The sequence below is a fragment of the Leptonychotes weddellii genome, chromosome 5 (assembly GCF_054177405.1).
Source record: "Leptonychotes weddellii isolate Sample4059 chromosome 5, ASM5417740v2, whole genome shotgun sequence".
In the NCBI taxonomy this organism is placed as follows: Eukaryota; Metazoa; Chordata; class Mammalia; order Carnivora; family Phocidae; genus Leptonychotes; species Leptonychotes weddellii.
The window spans coordinates 116531384-116552478 of NC_138373.1; the positions used below are offsets into that span (position 1 = coordinate 116531384).

Consider the following 21095-nt stretch of genomic DNA (forward strand, 5'->3'; position numbering starts at 1 on the left):
CTACCAACCTCTCCCGTAGGACTAGTTATCGACTTTCTGGGTCTTGTTTCATCCGTTCTGACTTCGAGAGTCATCTTGTCAGCTGTTAGGAAGTGTGTGTGCTGTTTTCCCCTTTATTCTATTTTAAATTAGTTTCTTCATTTCTCTGTCATTTCCCTCTCCCAACTTCTCTCACATGGAGCAAGACTGGAAACATTTCCTTTTTATGGGAGAGGGGACCATGGGAGAGAAATGTTAAGAAATGTTATTCTCTCGGGGCGCCTGGGTGGCTCAGTTGGTTAAGCGACTGCCTTCGGCTCAGGTCATGATCCTGGAGTCCCGGGATCGAGTCCCGCATCAGGCTCCCTGCTCAGCAGGGAGTCTGCTTCTCCCTCTGATCCTCCCCCATCTCATGCTCTCTCTCTGTGTCTCATTCTCTCTCTCAAATAAATAAATAAAATATTAAAAAAAAAAAAAAGAAAAATGTTATTCTCTCGATAGGACCAGTATATTCAAGTCAGGAAGAAAATCTCTAATAATAGAGAGATTAATCATATAGGAAAAAAAGCAGGGGTCTGCACATCATGTGCATTCCTGTAGCAGAGTTCATATAAGGAGTGTGTGTGTGTGTGTGTGTGTGGTGATGTCACGATTACTCACCCGCACGGCTGTGCGGGAAAATAGAGAGCACGCACGAATAGCATAAAGCAAGCATTCTAATTCGAGCACTTTGTTTTTTCAAGAGCGTAATGTTGGCTGGAAGAAATGGGAGCAGCTCTCAGTGAAATGACTTACTCAGCATACACACGGAATTAACTAAGATTAGAATTCTGAATTATTACCTCCGGGTCGAGAGCATCCCCCTCCTTTTCTACCTGCCCACGTGTGTCACCTTGAAGATGAGGTAACTTCCATGATAAATAAGCACGCAGTGGCACTTGGTGAATGTATTTAATGCCACTGAATGGTATACTTTAAAATGGTAAAAGTTATGTTTGGTATAATTTACCACAATCAAACAAACAAACACCGTGAAAACCATTCCTGGTTCTCAGTCCATCACAGGCTAAATCTGGCCTGGGGACTCTGTGTAGTATTGGAAGGTAAGCCAGCTGGGGGCTAGAATGTGTGAGTCACCTTACCTCATGGGCCACAACACAGAAGGTACTGAACTTCCCACCACTGGGTTGTGCGTATTTGCTCGTCCGGAAATTAAAGTTCCCTTGCACAAACTTCAAGAACTTCAGTTTATCACCCTTCGAAATGTTCTATATTCTTATCGCTTTTCCCCACATCCTTCGCCTCAGGCAGAATGTTCTTTTGTTAGACTGACCCCTATGTCTTTTTCTCTTGATTTCTTCTCCTCCCATCCTTCTTCTAGATTCTTGCTCCATTAATCATCCCTTCCTCCCCACTGCTCTTTCTCTAGCCACACAAAAGAACTTTCTTTCAACCCTGCATGCCCCTCAAGCTACTATTTTATCTCTTTCATTGTCTACACTAATTTCTAAAGAGAGAAGTTTCCACTAGGGTTCCTAAACTCAACTAAAAAGAGAAATAGCTACCCACTTGTTCCTTCATCTATTGCAATCTCACTTTGCATGAAACATCCTTTTCAAGGTATTTCCTGCCTGTGAATTCAATCGGCTTTCATCAGTACCCTCCCTCCCCCATCTGACCCTTCTGCTGCATTCAGTGTGTGAAGGGCTCCTTCTGTCTCCTGCCCAGGATATTTTTCAAATCCATCCACATTTACTGAGCACTTACTTACCACCTGCTAGGCCCTGTGGTGGGTGCTGGACACTCCTCCCTTTCTATATTTCTGGACTTTGTTTCCAGGGTGCCCCTGAGAGTCTGCTTTTCTTGCTCGGTATTCTTTCCCCATGTAATTTAGCTGCTCCCTTGGTGTTGAGAGCTTATTCTAGGCCAAGCCTCTTCTAAGTGCTTTACACGGGTGAACTCATTTCATCCTCAAAACCATGCCATGAAGTAGGTGCTATGAACATCCTATTTTACAGATGAGAAAGCTGAGGTACAGAAAGATAGTCCAAAGGTCTACAGCTAGGAGGTTGCTTGTAAGTGTTTCAGAGCTGGCAGCCTGAATGTAGGACTTCACCTGTTCACACTTCACTGCCTCTCCCTCAGCTTCAAATATCCCCTCTACGCTGACTGCCAAATGTAGGGCTCCAGTTTTGATGTATATCCTGGATAGGTCCTCCCTCAATGTTTGTGGGGCCCGGACAAAAGAACAAAATGGAGGCCCACATTCCAAATGTCTAAAACTTCTAAAGTCATAAATGAAGCTAGCAACTGTTAATACATTAGATCATTTTGCCTTGACAGACCTTTTTAAAAAAATCTGAGTATAGTTGACACATGATGTTACATTAGTTTCGGGTGTACAACATAGTGATTCTGCAATTGTCTATGCTATGCTGAGCTCGCTCCAACCGCAGCTCCCGTCGGTCACCACACAACACCGTCACAATGCCACTGACTATATTCCCCACGCTATACCTTTACTCCCGTGACACATTCATTCCATAACTGGAAGCCTGTCCTGTGTCTCCCACTTCCCTTCACCCATTTTGCTCATGCCCCTTCCTGCTGGCAACCGCCAGTTTGTTCTCTGTATTTATAGGTCTGATTCTGCTTTTTTGTTTATTCATTTGTTTTGTTTTTTAGATTCCATATATAAGTGAAATCATATGGTACTTGTCTTTCTCTGACTCACTTATTTCCCTTAGCATGATACCTTCTAGATCCATCCATGTTGTCACCAATGGAAAGATCTCACTATTTTTATGGCTGAGTAATATTCCATTGTAGATAGAATCCCATTCATCTACTGATGGACCCTTGGGCTGCTTCTGTATCTTGGCAATTGTAAATAATGCTGCAATAAACATAAGGGTGGGTGCGTATATCTTTTCAAATTAAGGTTTTCATTTTCCTGGGGTAAATATCCAGTAGTTGAATTATTGGATCTTATGGTATTTCCATTTTTAATTTTCTGAGGAACTGTTTTCCACAGTGGCTGTACCAATTGACATTCCTATCAACAGTGCATGAGGGTTCCTTTTTCTCCACATCCTCACCAAACACTTGTTATTTCTTATCTTTTTAATTCTAGCCATTCTGACAGGTGTGATATTTTTATTGTGGTTTTGATTTGTATTTCCCTGACGATTAGTGATGTCGAGCATGTGTTTGTTGGCCATCTGTATGTCTTCTTGGGAAATATGTCTATTCAGTTCCTCTACCTATTTTTTTTTTTTAAAGATTTTATTTATTTGACAGAGACACAGAGAGAGAGGGAACACAAGCAGGGGGAGTGGGTGAGGGAGAAGCAGGCTTCCTGCCGAGCAGGGAGCCCGATGCGGGGCTCGATCCCAGGACCCCGGGATCATGACCTGAGCCGAAGGCAGACGCTTAACGACTGAGCCACCCAGGCGCCCCTACCTATTTTTTAATCAAATTATTTGTTTTTTTGGTGTTGAGTTGTATAAGTTCTCTATGTATTTTGAATATTAACCCCTTATCAGATATGTCATTTGCAAATATCTTCTTATTCAGTAGGTTGCCTTTTTGTTTTGTTGATGGTTTCCTTCACTGTGCAACAAATATATCTTCTTAATCTGGGTCAAATTTGAATTCTATGGAGTTCATGCTGGAACATGATGCCACTGGATGAGCTGGCTCTAAGCCCCTAGCCTGTCTCCTTCTTTTCCTCTTCACGCTGTAAGGGGCCTTCAGCATGCACAGTCTGTATATCCTAGCTCTGCCTATGCCCTCATAAGCACTCGGGGTCTAGGGATCTGCACACTGAAAGCGCTGGTCTCCTCCAACAGTATGCTCCCAGAGAAGAAGCTTGCATGGGTCCTGGACATAGCCTCAGGGCCTTTGGGGCTGGAATTCTTTGAGGTCTAGGATGGTAGGTTTTGAGTAAGCATACTCTTGTGGTGCCATGGATTCCCTGGTACCATATTGGCCTTCTAAAACAGCATACTCGAGGGCGCCTGGGTGGCTCAGTTGGTTAAGCGACTGCCTTCGGCTCAGGTCATGATCCTGGAGGCCCTGGATCGAGTCCCGCATCGGGCTCCCTGCTCGGCGGGGAGCCTGCTTCTCCCTCTGACCCTCCCCCCTCTCATGTGCTCTCTCTGTCTCAAATAAATAAATAAAATCTTTAAAAAAAAAATAAATAAACAAATAAATAAATAAATAAATAAAACAGCATACTCGATTGTAAAGGATCTTACTCCCTTTTTTTCCATTTTCAATCTGTTACAGATGAATACTTCTTTTAATACAATAAAAAAATTAAAAACAAAGACATATAAAATACAAGTCCAGTTTTTACATAGATTCATTTATTACTAGATTGTTACACATACATTTTAATACAAATAAGCAGAACAAAAAAGGGGAAAAATTATAAAAATTGAACATATTGTTCTTGAAAGTGTATGTACAGACAATTTAACCCAGTCAGTCCCTACTACCTTCGTTAACTTTTGGTTGGTGCAACGTCATAACTAAGCAAAAATTTATGAGTGAAATAAGATTCCATATATTAGATGCCTGGCTGCATCATTTGAACAGCACCATTCACATCAGTATTTAAGGGTTTTTATGTGACAAATGAGCTTGTTTACTCACTTTCCAAGCCTGGTTGAACTGATGATAACACGCTACTTGTAGGTAGCAACGTACATCTAAGCTTCCCAAATGCTTTCCAAATGCTTCGTTTTAATAACACCCACAGGGGCACCTGGGTGGCTCAGTCGTTGGGCGTCTGCCTTCGGCTCGTAGGGGTGAAAATGAAAGCATTTCATTTTCAGGGTCCTGGGATGGAGCCCCACATCGGGCTCCCTGCTCAGCGGGAAGCCTGCTTCTCCCTCTCCCACTCCCCCTGCTTGTGTTCCCTCTCTCGCTGTGTCTCTCTCTGTCAAATAAATAAATAAAATCTTAAAAAAAAAAAAATAACACTCGTAGTAAGGAAACCAGTCTTACTGGGGTATTTTGACAGAATGGAAGAAGATATTTCAGAGTAATTTGAGCAAGCCTAGGTTGTTTATTTAGAATTTTTATACAAAATGGAGCAAAATTTGTCTTCAATCCTTTACCAGTAGCCACTTCCAACAACTTACCCTCTGACATCATAATGAAATTTAAATGATCTTTCTATGGAAGAAAGGGATTTCAGATCTATGAATTTCCCATTTGGTTCAGCTGACTTTTGTAGCGAAACTTTCTTGACGAAGGAAGGGGTATGTTGATTTACATTCTGGCACAAGTTCCTGAAACTGGGTAATGAACCCAGAATGTTTCCAGGCATTGCAGCTGTGCCATCAGAATATAATCCTACACAAAATCCTAGCTCCAGACACATTTATGGACAGCGTAATCCTTCATATTTTTATACAGCTCACAGTTGTGTTTATTGGCCATGAAGCTGAGAAAATAAAAGAACTGTTTCTTCCCATCACGGTCATGTTTAAATCATACCTATACTCAATGGAGGGTCACGTGAAGAGTATTTGTGTATTCCTCTAGTTTCAAGGCGAAATACTTTGCTAGTTTCATTTTTTTCCTACGAGTTAGCCTTCCATCTCGTTAGTCAGCTCCCAAATATGTCGAACTATGATTTCGCTGGACAAGGGCACTGAAGCCACATCCTTTACCACAGTATCGAGCAACGTTTCTATGTCACCATCTTTGATACGGCCTTGCAATCGCGTCTCAGCAGCTGCATTGATGCTTGGGCTTCGTAACCTCAAATATTCTTTTCTGAGAAGCCTGCAAAGCTGCTTCTATGAAAAATAGTTAAAATCTGCTTCAAAAAAAAAAAATCTGCTTCCGTCAAGTTTTTAATTCATTACTCTCAAAGAATTCTTTTGATTTTTTTTTCTTATTTCTTATATTTGATAGGCAAAAGGCACTTAAATATTTTTTTAAGCTACTTAAGTGTTGGTGGTTTCATTGCTTCATTAGTTGATACATTTCTACAGATAAGATGCTGTAGTTTTAGCACTTCACCATCAATTATGGCTACTAATTGAACTCAGTCTATGAGGGATTGTACTTCTGAGTAAACTATTATGAACTTTTTTGTTCATGTCTTCAGAATCACTTCCATTGTTATCATTTGCTTTTCTACTACCACCATATTTTGAAATGTGTCTTTTCTTGAAAAAGAAGTTGTTTCCTAATCAGTAAATTAGGGTTAAAAAGTAAATGATATGAAATTTACTTCCTTACTTTAGCTATTGGGTTAAACTACACACACACAACTTTAAAAAAAAAACAGCTGGTTTGATTAAAAATGAAAATGATAATAATGTCATAAAAATAAAGAAATGCTTTCATTTATTTATATTTACTTACTGTGGGGTTATGATGACTAACCTTAAAATAACATGTTGAAAAGAGGTCCCAACACCCATGATAGTATGCAATCTACACCGCATGTGACCTATCACTCAATTTCAAACATACCCTAACTGGTTTATATCTTGTTTAATGAGATGATATGCCAATGTCAAAATGGTATAAAGTTTTTAAATGCTTACTCTCAATTTCTGTACTTCTCCAATGTGGCCCAGTAACAGTTTGTGGATTGACTGGTCCCTGAACCATCTTATGAATGGCATTGCTCTGCAGCCCAGGCCCACGGCAGGGGCCCTTTCTGCCTGCGTGTGAATGGTATACTGCTCTTGAATTATAAGCTTTAATTTTTAACTGCCTGCTGGATGTACTGATATGGATAATGATACTATTAAATGATCATTAAACTATCATTAAAACTATCTAGTCCTGTAACTTAACATGTGCCAGAAATATGACAATGAGTAAGAAAGGGGTTTCACTGACCCTAAATTCTAGTGAGGGAAAAGATATGTAATTCTCACATCTCTTTGAAAACTCTATGTCCATTTTACAAGTAAGGAAATTGAAGTTTATAGAGGTTAACTAATATGTTCAAGGTTTCAGAGCTAACAAATGGTACATCAGGGACTCAAAACTTGGTCTCACTGGCCCCATCCCATGCTGAGTGAGGTCTTCAATGTCCGCTGCCTGGACTGGTGCAGTAGACTCCATGTCTTCGGTATCTCCCGCCCTCATGCTTCACCCGGCTGAAAGTGTTTTATTCCTAAAAACAGGAGTCAGAGTAAATTACCTCCCTTCTTAGTAAACCCATATTTTATAAAGTGGAGCATTATATGAAGACAAGCTCTTATCAAATGGTCACTGTGATCTGGTAATATTTTCTATGGAAATCGACCATAACCATCTTAAAAAACAACAACAAAAACAGTTCATTTTGACCAGCTTCTATTCCACTGGTAGATCATATCAACTTGTAAAAAGTTGTGGGAAATGTGGTGCATCAGAAATTAAGTGATACAGGAATGTGAACATCATTACTTTTCTTGCTGTGGTGTGTCATCATGCATGATAAAATGATACCAGCTTTGTTTCAGCCACATTAATTTGTACTTTGATCATAATTTTATCTATTTAGTTATTACTGAATGAAACATTAAGTATTAAGCTATGATATAATGTAGCAGAGCCTGGCCAGTTGTTCACCATGTTGTTTCTACTTTCCTGCTGAGTCCAGTAGATGCTCTTTCAAGGTGAGGCCATGTGGCTGAGTTCTGGCCAATTGGAAGCACGCGGCAGGAAGACCACTTCTCGGTATAGCGCATGAAGCCTTTCTTAGAGGCCTCCATGTTCTCTTCCTGCCCCTATCTGCTGGCCAGACACAGGATTCAGGAGGGGCACTCTGGACTCTGGATGTAAGAAATTAGGGTCCTTGAATAACAGTGTGAAGGAGAACCTAACCCCTCCCCAGCCTACATTGGACTATTTTGTGACATGCCTGCAAATTAAACTTATATATAGTAAACCATTGATTATTTTGGGTAAGAGTAGTAACTAATATACATCAGTAATAAGTAGATGAATACAATGAATGGACACATTAAATATGTAAAATGTACATTTTCTAATGAAATCAGTCTGTGGCAAAAACAGAAAGGTTTTATACTCTAAATAGTCCTGGATTTTTAAATAACAACCCAGAGGACTTTCCTGTTTGGATTTAATCAGGCTCAGGTAACAGGGCTATAAATTTATGTGGCTAAATATTTAGCAGTGTTGACAAAACTGAGTTTCCGGTAATTGATGGTGCATCTGGAAATAAACATTGCTTTTTTTCCTTCCCCTTTACTTCCATGGTTCAATTCCACTAGATGATACACCCTAGTTTAAGTAGTCTGAAGTTGTTCCCGTTTAACCAGTGTTTTAGTATTTCTTTTATCTATGACTGTGTTGTGTCCCTAAAATTATCTGGGCTCAGGGCATCTCCATAAAATTGTGTTTAATTCTACAGTTTCACTAATATGGCCTTATGTTTTTTTTTTTTTTTGGTCCTTTAAAGCTTTGCTTTGCTTTTTGTTATTAGCATGATTTTATTTGTGAGCAATCAGACCACCTCTCCAGACAAGCAGAATTAAATAAAATCACATTTATATCTTAGAAGAGCCAAAGAAATGCAAGAGTTATAATTTTAGTTGAGTTACGGATTTCTAATAACAGAGGGAAGAATTAGGTAATGATATGACACTCAGTCTTTTTGAAAGCTATGGAACCCTGTTATGACCACTATTAATAGAGCTCAGGCTCCATGTGACCCATTAGGATTAAATAAAATAATCAAGTCCTGTGACCTGGACAGAAGCTTTCTCGGTACAAAAGGAAACTTTGGTGAGCTAGGGCTGACATAGTTATTTCCTCATTGGAAAGACTTATAATTAAATATGGAAATGATGAAGTAAGTAAACTCCAAATTATTTATACTTTTATGTTAAATTTAGAATAATCTATGTATATTTGGTATTTTGAATACTTGGAGTAGTTAAGATTTTGGCATATTAAGATATCTGGCAAATTGTGATTCCAATTTAGAAAAAGTTAATTGGGTTAGTTGATTTAGACCTCAGAGAAATAAGATAATTCTTCTTGGATTATAAGCAGTAATTGGATAATTAATTTAATTTTAACCATTTTTAGAAATTTAATTTAGTAAATTTAAGAATTATGTAAGTGTCTAATAATGTTTGTTTGGTAACCAGACAATTAAAGCACAAAAATTAGATATATTAATATTACAAATGCAATTTTAAATGCTTAAAAGATTTTTAATTAAGTTGTAAAACTCTATTAAAAGTGATCATTGAACTCTTCTAGATTTGTAAATGCAATAGTAAGATTATAAGTTGACATCTTTTTTTCTTTTTCTTTCTTCCTTCTTCTTTTTTTTTTTTTAGGGGGTGGGCAGAAGGAGAGAGAGAGAGAGAGAGAGAATCTTAAGCAGGCTCCACATCCAGCACAGAGCCCTATGTGGGGCTTGATCTCACAACCTTGAGATCATGGCCTAAGCCGAAATCGGCTGAGCCACCCAGGCACCCCTATAAGTTGAAATCTTAAGAACAAATCTTTTAAAATTACAATTTAAAATATAAATAAAAACAGAAAAGACCTTGAACAATCTTTTTAGGGCATGAAAGTCACCTTTGAGGGGCGCCTGGGTGGCTCAGTCGTTAAGCGTCTGCCTTCGGCTCAGGTCATAATCCCGGGGTCCTGGGATCGAGCCCCACATCAGGCTCCCTGCTCCGCGGGAAGCCTGCTTCTCCCTCTCCCACTCCCCCTGCTTGTGTTCCCTCTCTTGCTGTGTCTCTCTCTGTCAAATAAATAAATAAAATCTTAAAAAAGAAAGAAAGAAAGTCACCTTTGAGAACACCATAAAAATCTCATGATCATTTTTCTTCTTTTTTTCTATTGTCCTGAAGCTGCCCTTGGCACCGATATCATCTTTTTCTTTGCCTAGTACTAAAATACCATACATTTTTAAAAATACTATGCATTTTTAAATAAAATGCAAAGGTGATCATCTTTAAGTAATAAGTTGTAAAGTGTTTTGTAAACTGAAAATAAGATAGTTTTTTTTCTAAATCTTTCATGTGGTCATTTAGTGGCCTTACGGACATTTGTCTATACACATTCAGAAGCCACCGTCTCATACCATAAAAGTAAAGACAGCAGCAATGACCCATATTAAAGCTGCATACAACTCACTCTTCTGCATGAGTGGGGCAGAAGAACAATCAACATGTGGTTAAATGATTCTTTTTAATCTTGGGATCTGTGAGCTTGCTTTGTCCTTGAGATAATGGTTTCTGATATCCTTTATAAACTTCTTTGCAAGTGACAGATGATAATCTTCCTAATCCAAGCATCCTTGACATTGAAATGGCTGGTATAAGGTTTCCACTGAGTCCATCTGGACAGCAGAGCTTTAACAGAGCCCTGCAAGCTCTTGCATTTCCTTAGAGACGAGGTGGGGACAGGCTAGGGCTCCCCTCTTCAGCAAGAGCAGCTTCCCTGCTACCTCTTTCATATGCTGGGCTTCTGGTAAGATTTGGAGAGCAGCTTCCATAGCTTTGCAGGTTCCGAGGACCACTGGGCCACAGTGCGCTTTTTTCCAGAAGGAGGGGCAGCACTCTGTGAGTGGGCACACATCATCCTAAGGATTGGCAAGCCCCAGGAGGAAAACTATAAATTGTACAGTGAGATGGTTGAGGGACCATTGGGCTGTTTTTCTAAAATGTAAAGAGCTTCACAAACATCAATATGGGGAGTTTACTAGTCCTTGAACTAAACCGCGGGGCAACCACCTTGCTTGTAACTTCCTTTATTTGGAAATGGAATCATTCTTGTTTGCTTGGATTATTTAAGACTCTTCCATGCTTCTATTCAGAAACCGCTCTCATTTTATTTGGCACGGAGGATGCAGTCTTCCACTGTGAACCTGTGGGTTAGTCAAGGTTACGAGTGTTGCCGAACAGGTCTTTTCATGCCTTCTTTCCTAAAGCTCAGCTGCCCCTGGGGTTAAAGGAACAAAAGGGAGCTTTCTAAAATTTAACTTAAGACTGGGAAGGACACAAACCCTTAGCCTAATAAGACCTGGCAAGATGCTAGCAGGAGATTTTGTGTTTACTTGTGTTTTTCTATAGTGCAAAAGGTCTGATTAGTTCATAGATGCTTTATTCTGTGGCCCTGTGGTCAAGACTACCATAGGTAAAGCTGGAAATGGCTGAGAATGACCAATGGCTCAAGCCAGAAGTTGGAGTTAAAAGGAGGTAAGACAAGGAGTGGAACAGAAAGGCTTAAGCTTGACAAAGGGAGTGTGCTTGGGGGTTTACAAGACATAAGGAGAGGGTCACAGGGTACTATGTGGCAATCTGAATCACGTAATCTACCCAGGCCTCTAGGACCATGCTCTGTTCTTGTGGCTAAGAATCCCCAGAATCGCCTTGTCCTTAATTGGAACATAAGCTTTGACCCTTCAGCAAGGAACTGAGTGAACATTCTTTAGGATTTACTGCTTAACAGTAAAATGGTATTTTGGGAGAGATTTGAACCATGATCTTAAGATCTGGCAAAATGCAGGCATGATTTCCTTCTCTGAGCTAGACCATACTTCCTTTTTTAAAAGTCACGATGATATGACAGTTCAGGGACACTGAGAGTCCAGCGGAGAGGATTTTACTCTTATTTTTATAGTCTCTTATTTTTCCCTTGAGATTCAAGGCTAAGCAATATTCAGATCTTAGGCCCACTGTTTGCAGCCTGAAAATGGGACTTCTCACTTGTGTGAGTGGATCTGGGCCTCAAGCTGGCACCAACTTCTAAAGTGGTATACTCCAAAGAACTTTCTGTAATTATGGAAATTTTCTGTATTTGCATTACCCAATATGGTAGCCACCAGTGGCTAATGTAACTGAGAAACTGAATTTTTTCTTTTGCTTAACCAGTTTAAATGTGAATGGCCTCATGCGGCTAGTAGCTGATGTCTAGATTACTGGCAGTAGACAAAACTTGGTGTACTCACGCATTGCAGATGAGCCTAATGGGCCTGCTGGGCTGTAGCTCTCAAGGGGGAGGTAGTTTGACCCAATTCATTACTTTCTTGCAGGGAATAGATTATAGACCCTTGGTGACAGGCACTGATAATTTTCCTATCTCATTTGAGACACTGAAGGACAAGTTTCAACATATTTCTAATAGAGTTGTAAAACAGCAAGCAGGAATAATCTCTAAGAAGACTTTGAACAATATGGAGCCTGTCTCTGGGAAGGGGCATCCAGGAAACATAACGCTTTTCTTAAGGACCAGGACCAATAGTCTGGTCTCTTAATTCTACCTGCTTCCTATGAGAAGGAAAATTGTCACCCGGTGATACCAATGTGGGGGAATTTCCTGAGGTCTTCTTTCAAAATTTCCCTTTCCTATAATAAGGTACCTGGTTGGAGAAAATAACTTCCTCTGCCAGTAGACCATTCCATTATATCCAGTTACCAGTATAGTAGGACTGTGATTTTTTTTTAAGATTTTATTTATTTGTTTGTGAGAGAGAGAGCAAGCACAAGCAGGGGGAGCAGCAGGCAGAGGGAGAAGCAGGCTCCCTGCTGAGCAAGGAGCCCAATGCAGGATTCAATCCCAGAACCCTGGGATCATGACCTGAGCTGAAATCAAGAGCTGGTCGCCCAACCGATGGAGACATCCAGGCGCCCCATGCTACACTTATTTCTTACCATCAATCTATTCATAAACCATTATTTCCTTCCCTTCTTCCTAAGTAAGAGTATAATTGAATGAAATGAGAATTTGTCTACCTGATACGCAACAAGCCAATGAAAATGACACCAAGCTTTTGCAGTGAAGGAAGATAGGCAATTTATTGGTGTGGTGCTACCCAGGAGAACGGGGAGCTGATGCTCAAAAGTCCTGAACTCCCCATTGGCTTGTAAGTGAGGGTTTTTAAGGGCAAAACAGGGGGCTGGAGTTTCCTGAAAAGGTGGACACTGTTAACTGGAGGCCCATGAGGTCATGCTAGCAGGGGTCTCCTGAGAAGATGGACACCACTGACTGGAGGTTATGAGGCCATGTTAGCAGATATTACTTAAAAATTTCTTCTTTTTTTTTAATCTGAAAAATACAAAAGTATTTTTTATTTTTTCATTTAATGATGCAAAACACAAATGCTGATTTGACATACATTCACATATAACTTTTTCTCTCACGTTTACAACTCAACAGATTGGTGAATCCAAAGGAACTAGTATAATCACTATATGGAGCATACCATATTAGTATTTCAATAGTTTATTCCAACCCATTTCTTCTTTTATACTCTAAAACATCGTCATTATGTTGTTTGATGAGATAGATCCACAAGAAGACGGAGGTGCCCAAGGTCAGTCCAACTTTCAGCCAGTCAGGTCTGTCATGTGGCGCCTCCCGAATATAGAACTTTGATCGCGCTGAAGAGCCGCTTGGGAGCCTGGCAGGAGCCAGGCTTGGAGAACGTGCATAACAACGCGGACCATGCCATCTTGCTGGGCAGGGCTCCCTACTTAAAAACTTCTAGTGCCACTTAGCCTGGTCCCCCAGAGGTCTATTCTATCTCAAGAGACTTGGAATCTGAAAAAATATCTTTATTTTTTGTATGTTAGAGATTTCATTAAGTCTTTAGGGTAGTGCTGATTAACTCAGTGTAAGCTAGTGGGGTTACATTGCTACACGTTCTTTTGATTGATAAGCAAGTGTTTCCATTTTTTGATATTCCTTGGCCCATCCAACCCTGCTTGGGGGTGATATGACCTCTAATGTTTATTCTCTCATCTGAATTGACAAGATGGATTCCAGCTCCAAGAGTCATGGGAAATGGAGCATAAAGGATCTGAAGAGGAAGAACAAGGCAGTATTCAGGATTCAATTCCAGAACGTCTGCCCCTTCGAGACCGCAGTTGGCCACACTTGCTCAGCTTGCTTGCCCATGTCATCCAGCTTCCCTGGCCCTGAAGAAAGCCTCTATTCACTCCGTGTGCACCTGCACCCAGCCAACGGTGGGAGGCTGCCGTCTGCACCCAAATCCATTGCTCAATATTCTTCTCCTTGGCATTCTCAGTGACACCTCACTCTGTCAAAGCCCACATGGCCTTACCGTCCGTCTGGGCGTTTTGATAGTAAATACACTTTTGAAAACAAATATGTGAACATCGTTTTGTTTTCTTTCATTAGCTATCTTATGTTGCAGTCACAGTCAGTTGTATAATGGTTGTGTCTAGTGAAAAAATAAGGCCATTGTTTTTTGTCTTTGAGGCGATTATCTGTTTACCTTGACTGTGGCTTGCTAGGGAGGGTGTCGTAGGAAAACAATGCCTTCAAGTCCGGCAGCCCAGGCTCTGGGTGCCAACTTCATCATTTACTCATTCAGAAAGATCCATTCAACCCCTGCTGTGTGTGGGGACTTGTTCTAAGCGCTGGGAGAAAGCAGTGAAGAAAACAAGGATCCCTGCCCTCACGGAGCTTACACTCGAGTGGAATGAGACAAACATTAAATAAGATGGTTGAGGAAAACAAACTGTAGGTGAGGTGGTGAGAAGTGCTAAGGATAAACAGAGCAGGGAAAGGGATAGAACCGTTACAAGCGGCTCGCCAGCCCGGGCCAGGCCAGGCCGAGAAAGTGTCATTTGAGTCAAGACTGGAAAGAGGTGAGGGAATGGACGTGCTGTAGGAGTTGTGTGATAGTAGGTAAAAGTTACCTATTTCTACATACCTGACTTTTACAAAAAAATTTTTTTTTTAAAGATTTTATTTATTTATTTGAAGAGAGAGACACAGCGAGAGAGGGAACACAAGCAGGGGGAGTGGAGAGGGAGAAGCAGGCTTCCCGCCGAGCAGTTAGCCCGATGCGGGGCTGGATCCCAGAACCCTGGGATCATGACCTGAGCTGAAGGCAGACGCTTAACGACTGAGCCACCCAGGCGCCCCTACAAAATTTTTAAAAAGATTTTATTTATTTGTTTGAGAGAGAGAGAGTGAGCAGGCAAGAGAGATCATGAGCAGGGGGTAAGAAGAGGGAGAAGCAGAGTCCCCACTGAGCAGGGAGCCCAATGTGGGGCTCGATCCCAGGCCCCCGGGATCATGACCTGAGCCGAAGGCAGACGCTTAACCGACTGAGCCACCCAGGCGCCCCTACATACTTGATTTATTCAACTCTGAAATGGGAACAAAAGCCACCTTGCTGACTTGTTCTGAAGGCCTGGGCCCAGCTGGGAAGTGTATCTGGTGCAGGTATCACACTGGAGTATGAAGCACAAGAACTATTATTACTGTGTGCATCATCACCATCGGCACCCTGGCACGGCCAGAATAAATAGCCGCTTGCCGGACCTGGAGATCTGTTATTTATACATTTATTATCCCTAAATGACCCTGCTAAGAAAACACAGGTACAGTTTAATTCTGAAGACCGAATGAAGTACCCTAGCCCTGGGAGAGGGACATATGGTTTAAATATTTCTATCAGTCCGTCTTGGCAGGAAAAGGAAGGCCGCCTCAAACTGGGTCACTGGAGGGCGCCTGGGTGGCTCAGTCGTTAAGCGTCTGCCTTCGGCTCAGGTCATGATCCCGGGGTCCTGGGATCGAGCCCCGCATAGGGCTCCCTGCTCAGCGGGAAGCCTGCTTCTCCCTCTCCTGCTCCCCCTGCTTGTGTTCCTGCTCTCGCTATCTCTCTGTCAAATAAATAAATAAAATCTTTAAAAAAACAACAAAAAAAAACTGGGTCACTGGAGGAGAGTTTCCTGAGAGGATTATTTAAAAGATGGGCAGTGTGTAGGGAAACCACAGGGGTACCGCAATGCCCAGAACCAGTACCAATGGACAACAGGCTTGAAGGGATGAAGGGAGTGTCTGATTACCAGAAGCCAGAGAGAGGGAGAGTCACAAGGAGAAGTGTGCTTGGCCGGAGCTGTGGCTTTCCATGTGGGGATGCAGCCATCCTGCAGTGACCCCACGAGGAGGGAGCTAGGGAGTGAAGATGCCTCTCATTTCCCATCAGGGCCCCCCATTGGCCAAACCCAACTGGCAGTCAGAGGGCGAGAGAGCTGGGGGGAGCAGTAACGTTGGCCAGGCTCCTGGGAAACAGAGCAGGTGGAGAAGGGTGAAGGGGAGCAAAGGGCCACAGAAGATACCGGAATAATACTGAAGGGCAAACTAAACATAATGCCCTGGTTCCCCCTGACAGTCCCATAGTCATCATTCTCCATATCGAGGGAAAGCACCCCTAGTTCTTTCCTTCATCAGATGTCCCCTTAATCACATTTGTTGCTTTCTTCTGGGTTCACCGCTTGCTTCTTATAAAGTCTAAGATTTGGTTAGGAGTTTTGAAAGAAAACCAGATTAATAAAAAATAAGGCCCAGTTGTGTGTAAAGCTGGAGATCTCTAACCCAGCCAATCTCTATCCGGGGTAGTGCACTGCGGACAAGGACAAGATGCTTGGCTTGTCACTCCCTAGCAGGAAAAAAAGGAAGGGGGGAGTAGTTCCTGACTGAGAGCATAGCAATGTCACCATTTTATTTTTTTAAATGAAGTTTAAGCTGTGATGTTAAGTAGAAAAGAGCCAGATATGAAACCATATGAACGATACAATCCCAACCACTAAAAAATATGCATATGCATGGAAATAAGACTAAAAAGAAATAAACTGTTTACAATGATTATTTATGGACTGTAGATTGCGATTTTTTTTCTTAAACCTTTTCTGTACTTTTTCCATGTTTCATCAATGAATACATATTCCTTTTAAAATAAAAGTGAAACCACTAAAAGTTATTTTTTTTACATAAAGGGAATATTACTTATTTCTTATAACCCACATCTTTGTTTAAAACTAAGAATAGTTGGGCGCCTGGGTGGCTCAGATGGTTAAGCGTCTGCCTTCGGCTCAGGTCATGATCCCGGGGTCCTGGGATCGAGTCCCGCATCGGGCTCCCTGCTCCGCGGGAAGTCTGCTTCTCCCTCTGCCTCTCTCTCTCTATCTCTCATGAATAAATAAATAAAATCTTAAAAAAAAAAACAAAACTAAGAATAGTCATAGCTTTCATTTATGGAAAACTTGAATCCAGCATCATTTAAAAGACTCACTAAACTGATTATTTTGCTGCTTTTAAGAAAATTATTTTATGGATAATTTCTAAAAAGAGCATGCTAAGCAAATTAAATGGTATTTCCTCTAAACTAGTTTAGTCTGTTCTAAGTTTATTTTTTAGTAATCTCCACACCCAATGTGGGGTTTGAACTCACAACCCCAAGATCAAGAGTTACAGCTCTTCCCACTGAGCCAGCCAGGCGCCCCTATATTAGTTTAATCTTGACTCATGCTTCTGTATAATACTAATGGTATGCTTTGAGAGCTTCAGTCCATGGATGTCAAATTCATTCTCACCAACTACTAAAATTCTCAAACTGGAAATACATAACTGTAAAACATTAAACCGAATTCTAGTGAATTAATAATCATTTTCTTATATTGCATCAACCACAAAGTAGATCCAGAGAGATTGCTGTTTCACTTTTTTTTCACTTCACACTAAGACCAATTCTGTTCAGCTCAACAACGCCCCCCTTTTTTTTTTTAAAGATTTTATTTATTTATTTGACAGAGAGAGCGAGAGAGCAAAAACAGGGGGAGGGGCAGAGGGAGAGGGATAGGAAGGCTCCCCACTGAGCAAGGAGCCCGATTCGGAGCAGGGAGTCTGACTTGGGGCTCAATCCCAGGACCCCCAGATCATGACCAGAGCTGAAGGCAGATGCTTAACCAACTGAGCCACCCAGCCATCCCTCAGCAAACCCTTTTTTGAGACATGACAGGTATGCTTGGCACTGGATTAGGTGTTGGGTATACACAGGAGAATGAGACAAGCCCCTGCCCTTAAAGAGACACAGCCCTGGAGACAGACAATAAGAAGATGACTTCAGTCTAGTATGGTAACTGCAAAGAAAGCAAACTGCAAAGGGGAATATAGTCAATAATATTGTAATATTGTTGTGTGATGACAGATGGTGACTACATTCGTCATGGTGAGCATAGTGTAATGAATGGAATTGTCAAATCACTATGTTGTATACTTGAAACTAATATAACACTGTATGTCAACTATACTTCAATAAAAATAAATAAAGTTGAAACTTCTTTAAAAAAAAAAAAAAAAAGCTAACTGCAAAGGGCTAGGAAAGCCCAGTCAAGAAGCTTGAAGGAAGAGCTACTCAATTTAAAGCAAAAAACAAAAACTAGGTTTGCCTGGCTGGCTCAGTCAAAAGAGCATGGAACTCTTGATCTTGGGGTCATGAGTTTGAGCCCCACGTTGGGTGTAGAGATTACTAAAAAAAATAAAACATAAAAATAAAGCCTTAAAAAAACAGAGGCCCCTGGCTGGCTCAGTTGGTGGAGCGTGTCGATTCTTGATCTCAAGGGTTGAGTCGCACATTGGGTGTAGATATTACTTTAAAAAAATAAAATCTTAAAAAAAAAAAAAAAGAATGGGGCACCTGGGTGGTTCAGTCATTAAGCGTCTGCCTTCGGCTCAGGTCATGATCCCAGGGTCCTGGGATCGAGCCCCGTGTCAGGCTCCCTGCTCAGTGGGAAGCCTGCTTCTCCCTCTCTCCGCTTGTGTTCCCTCTCTCGCTGTCTCTCTCTGTCAAATAAATAAAATAAAATCTTAAAAAAAAAAAAAAGACTTAAAAAAACAAAATAAAAATTGACTTGCTGCTGAGATGGCTGACTCTTTGGTAACTGGAACTCTTTGTTTTTGAATTTTATTTGGGCGGATCAGGATGGAAGCCAGCGTGACCAGGCTTGTGCTGGTGAGTGACATCTCAGCAGACTTGATCCTGCTCAGCTGCCCACAGCCCCCATCACCCTCTCAAAGATGAGGACAACCATCTACATCCCATGGGCTATCAGCAATGACTCGCTGAGGCCAGCTGCCTCCTTCGAGACAACACCTCTTATTTGGAGCTGCGCTCTGCTAGCTTCGGGGGGGACTGCCTTCTTGCGGGTTGTCAAGAAGTTGCAAGTTGTCTTTGGTAGGGGAAGGCAGAAGGTAGACAGCAAAGGATAAAACAATCCTAAGGAATTTGAGTTTCATTTCTGAAAATGTGGAATGCTCTGGATGGCGAACAGTTTTGCTGCCGATGATGAGCAAGAGCTGTTGTGTGGGGTGAGGTGGAGTTGGTGTTCAGGTGGGACCTACTGGGTGAGCCATAAGGCAGACGGTGGTGGGGTCTGTTCTATTTGGCTGGTGCCTCAGTTAGACCAGTTATTAAGGATTCTGACCATCTTGCCTGCAGGGAAGAGGTATGTGTATCCTCAATAGCTGTATCAGGGGACAAAGACCTTTTTCATTGTTCTCTTAAAACTGTTAATGGTGGGTGCCTGGGTGGCTCAGTCATTAAGCGTCTGCCTTCAGCTCAGGTCATGATCCCAGGGTCCTGGGATCGAGTCCCACATCGGGCTCCCTGCTCAGCAAGGAGCCTGCCGCTCCCTTTGCTTGTGCTCTGTCTCTCTCTGACAAATAAACAAATAAAATCTTAAAAAAAACACAAAACCTGTTAATGGTTAGGCACTGATTCTTATCATAATAGAATGTCATAATTTTTAGCCCAGATATGACTTGCTTTGTGACTTAAATATGACCCAATTGATTTGGGATATTGGATCATATTAGGATAGTTCATCGTGTAGACCTTCTTTTTTCAAATAGTCTCCTGGAAAATTTTGGTGAATTTTTTCTGGTTCTTGAAACAAAATTTTAATCTTTCCAACCCAAAGCAATCTCTCTAAACTTATAAATTCCTTAAAAACTTTAATCTCTCATAATTATATGAAACTTGCTTTCTTGAAGAGGCCTTTCATTATTGCTTGTAATTAGAGCCCCCTCAATATTTTAAAAGCTTCTTTGTCTGGTAAAATGGAAAGTCAGGATTCAAACCCATTAAACCTCTGTCAGGCTGCCCAGCTGTCTCGGCCACTCTTTTAGCTAAAATCCTAAAAGCTGTCTGAGATCTGGAGGAGGTCTGGAACAACTGGGAGGCAAAGCACCGTGGTAATTGGCAGATTGGCCACACTTTCCTCTGTTTCGTTCTGTCACAATTACTCTACCCTGGCAGTTTCAGCCCAAGGCCAATGTTGCTGTTGACTGTCCATAGACAAACCACAGTAATGGCTTTTTCTGTCAATTCTCCACCCTGAGTTAATAAGTGAGAAACTTTAGGACCCCTGGGGTATGTTCTCTATTTAAGAGTGAAAATGACTTTTTAAATGCCACCTCTGCTTTGCCCCTCCTCTCCCCCGATCCCTCTCTCCCGGGAATGAAGATTTAGACCACCAGGATGGGAGTCCTGGTTACGATAACAATTTGCTACTGATAAGGAACTTAATTAGCAGAAGGGAGAATGTAATAGTCAAGATAAATAGCAAAGCATGCCAAGCCTCGGAAATGCTTGTGTCATAGCTCATATTTGTAACCACCATCTACAGTCTACTCAGCTGTTTTACATACGTAACCGTATTCGGTACTTGCACCAATCCTGAGAGGTGGTCGCTGTTCTCTTTACTGATGAGGAACTGAAATTGAGGACCAAGGGCAGTCATGGTCCTATGAGACCCCATTCCCTCATGTAGCATGGGCACTCTTTCTGAGGAAGCAGACCCAGCTTCAGCCAAAGGAAGAAAGTCTGACCAGATCGGTGGAATGAGATGGTCGAGCGAGTGGCCTGATGGTCTCTGGAAACTCTAACCATCACACCCAGGTCTGTGTCCTGCCAGCTAACAAACGGCACCCTCAACCACCTTGCAAAGGCGACGGATGGACACGTACTGTGCGCCTAGCATCAGTAGGAAGCCAGAGAAGGAGCAGTTATCAGCCCCCCGTGAGAACTGTGGCTGGTGCATTGGGGCCACTTGACAGGTATTACGACTTGGATAACGGCATTAGGTAGAGAAAACAGCCAGAGCTGAACCTCAGCCTGGTACAGAAGAAATAGAGGGAATAAGGAACCCAACTGTTCTCTCCCTGCCATCTGATCTTTAGCTGCTCCCTCTCATTGGCTAAGCCCAGCCAGAAGTCTGAGAGCACAGGAACTCAGGGGAAGCCATCTCCGGAGGCCAGCCTCCCAGGGCACAAAGCAGGGTGGGGGTGAG

At 41.8% G+C, this 21095-nt stretch overlaps 1 pseudogene; it reads right to left on the minus strand.

Annotated features, from left to right (window-relative positions):
• Positions 1-13045: 13045 nt before the first annotated feature.
• LOC102730061 (NADH dehydrogenase [ubiquinone] 1 subunit C1, mitochondrial pseudogene) lies at positions 13046-13662 on the minus strand (annotated as a pseudogene).
• Positions 13663-21095: the final 7433 nt, after the last annotated feature.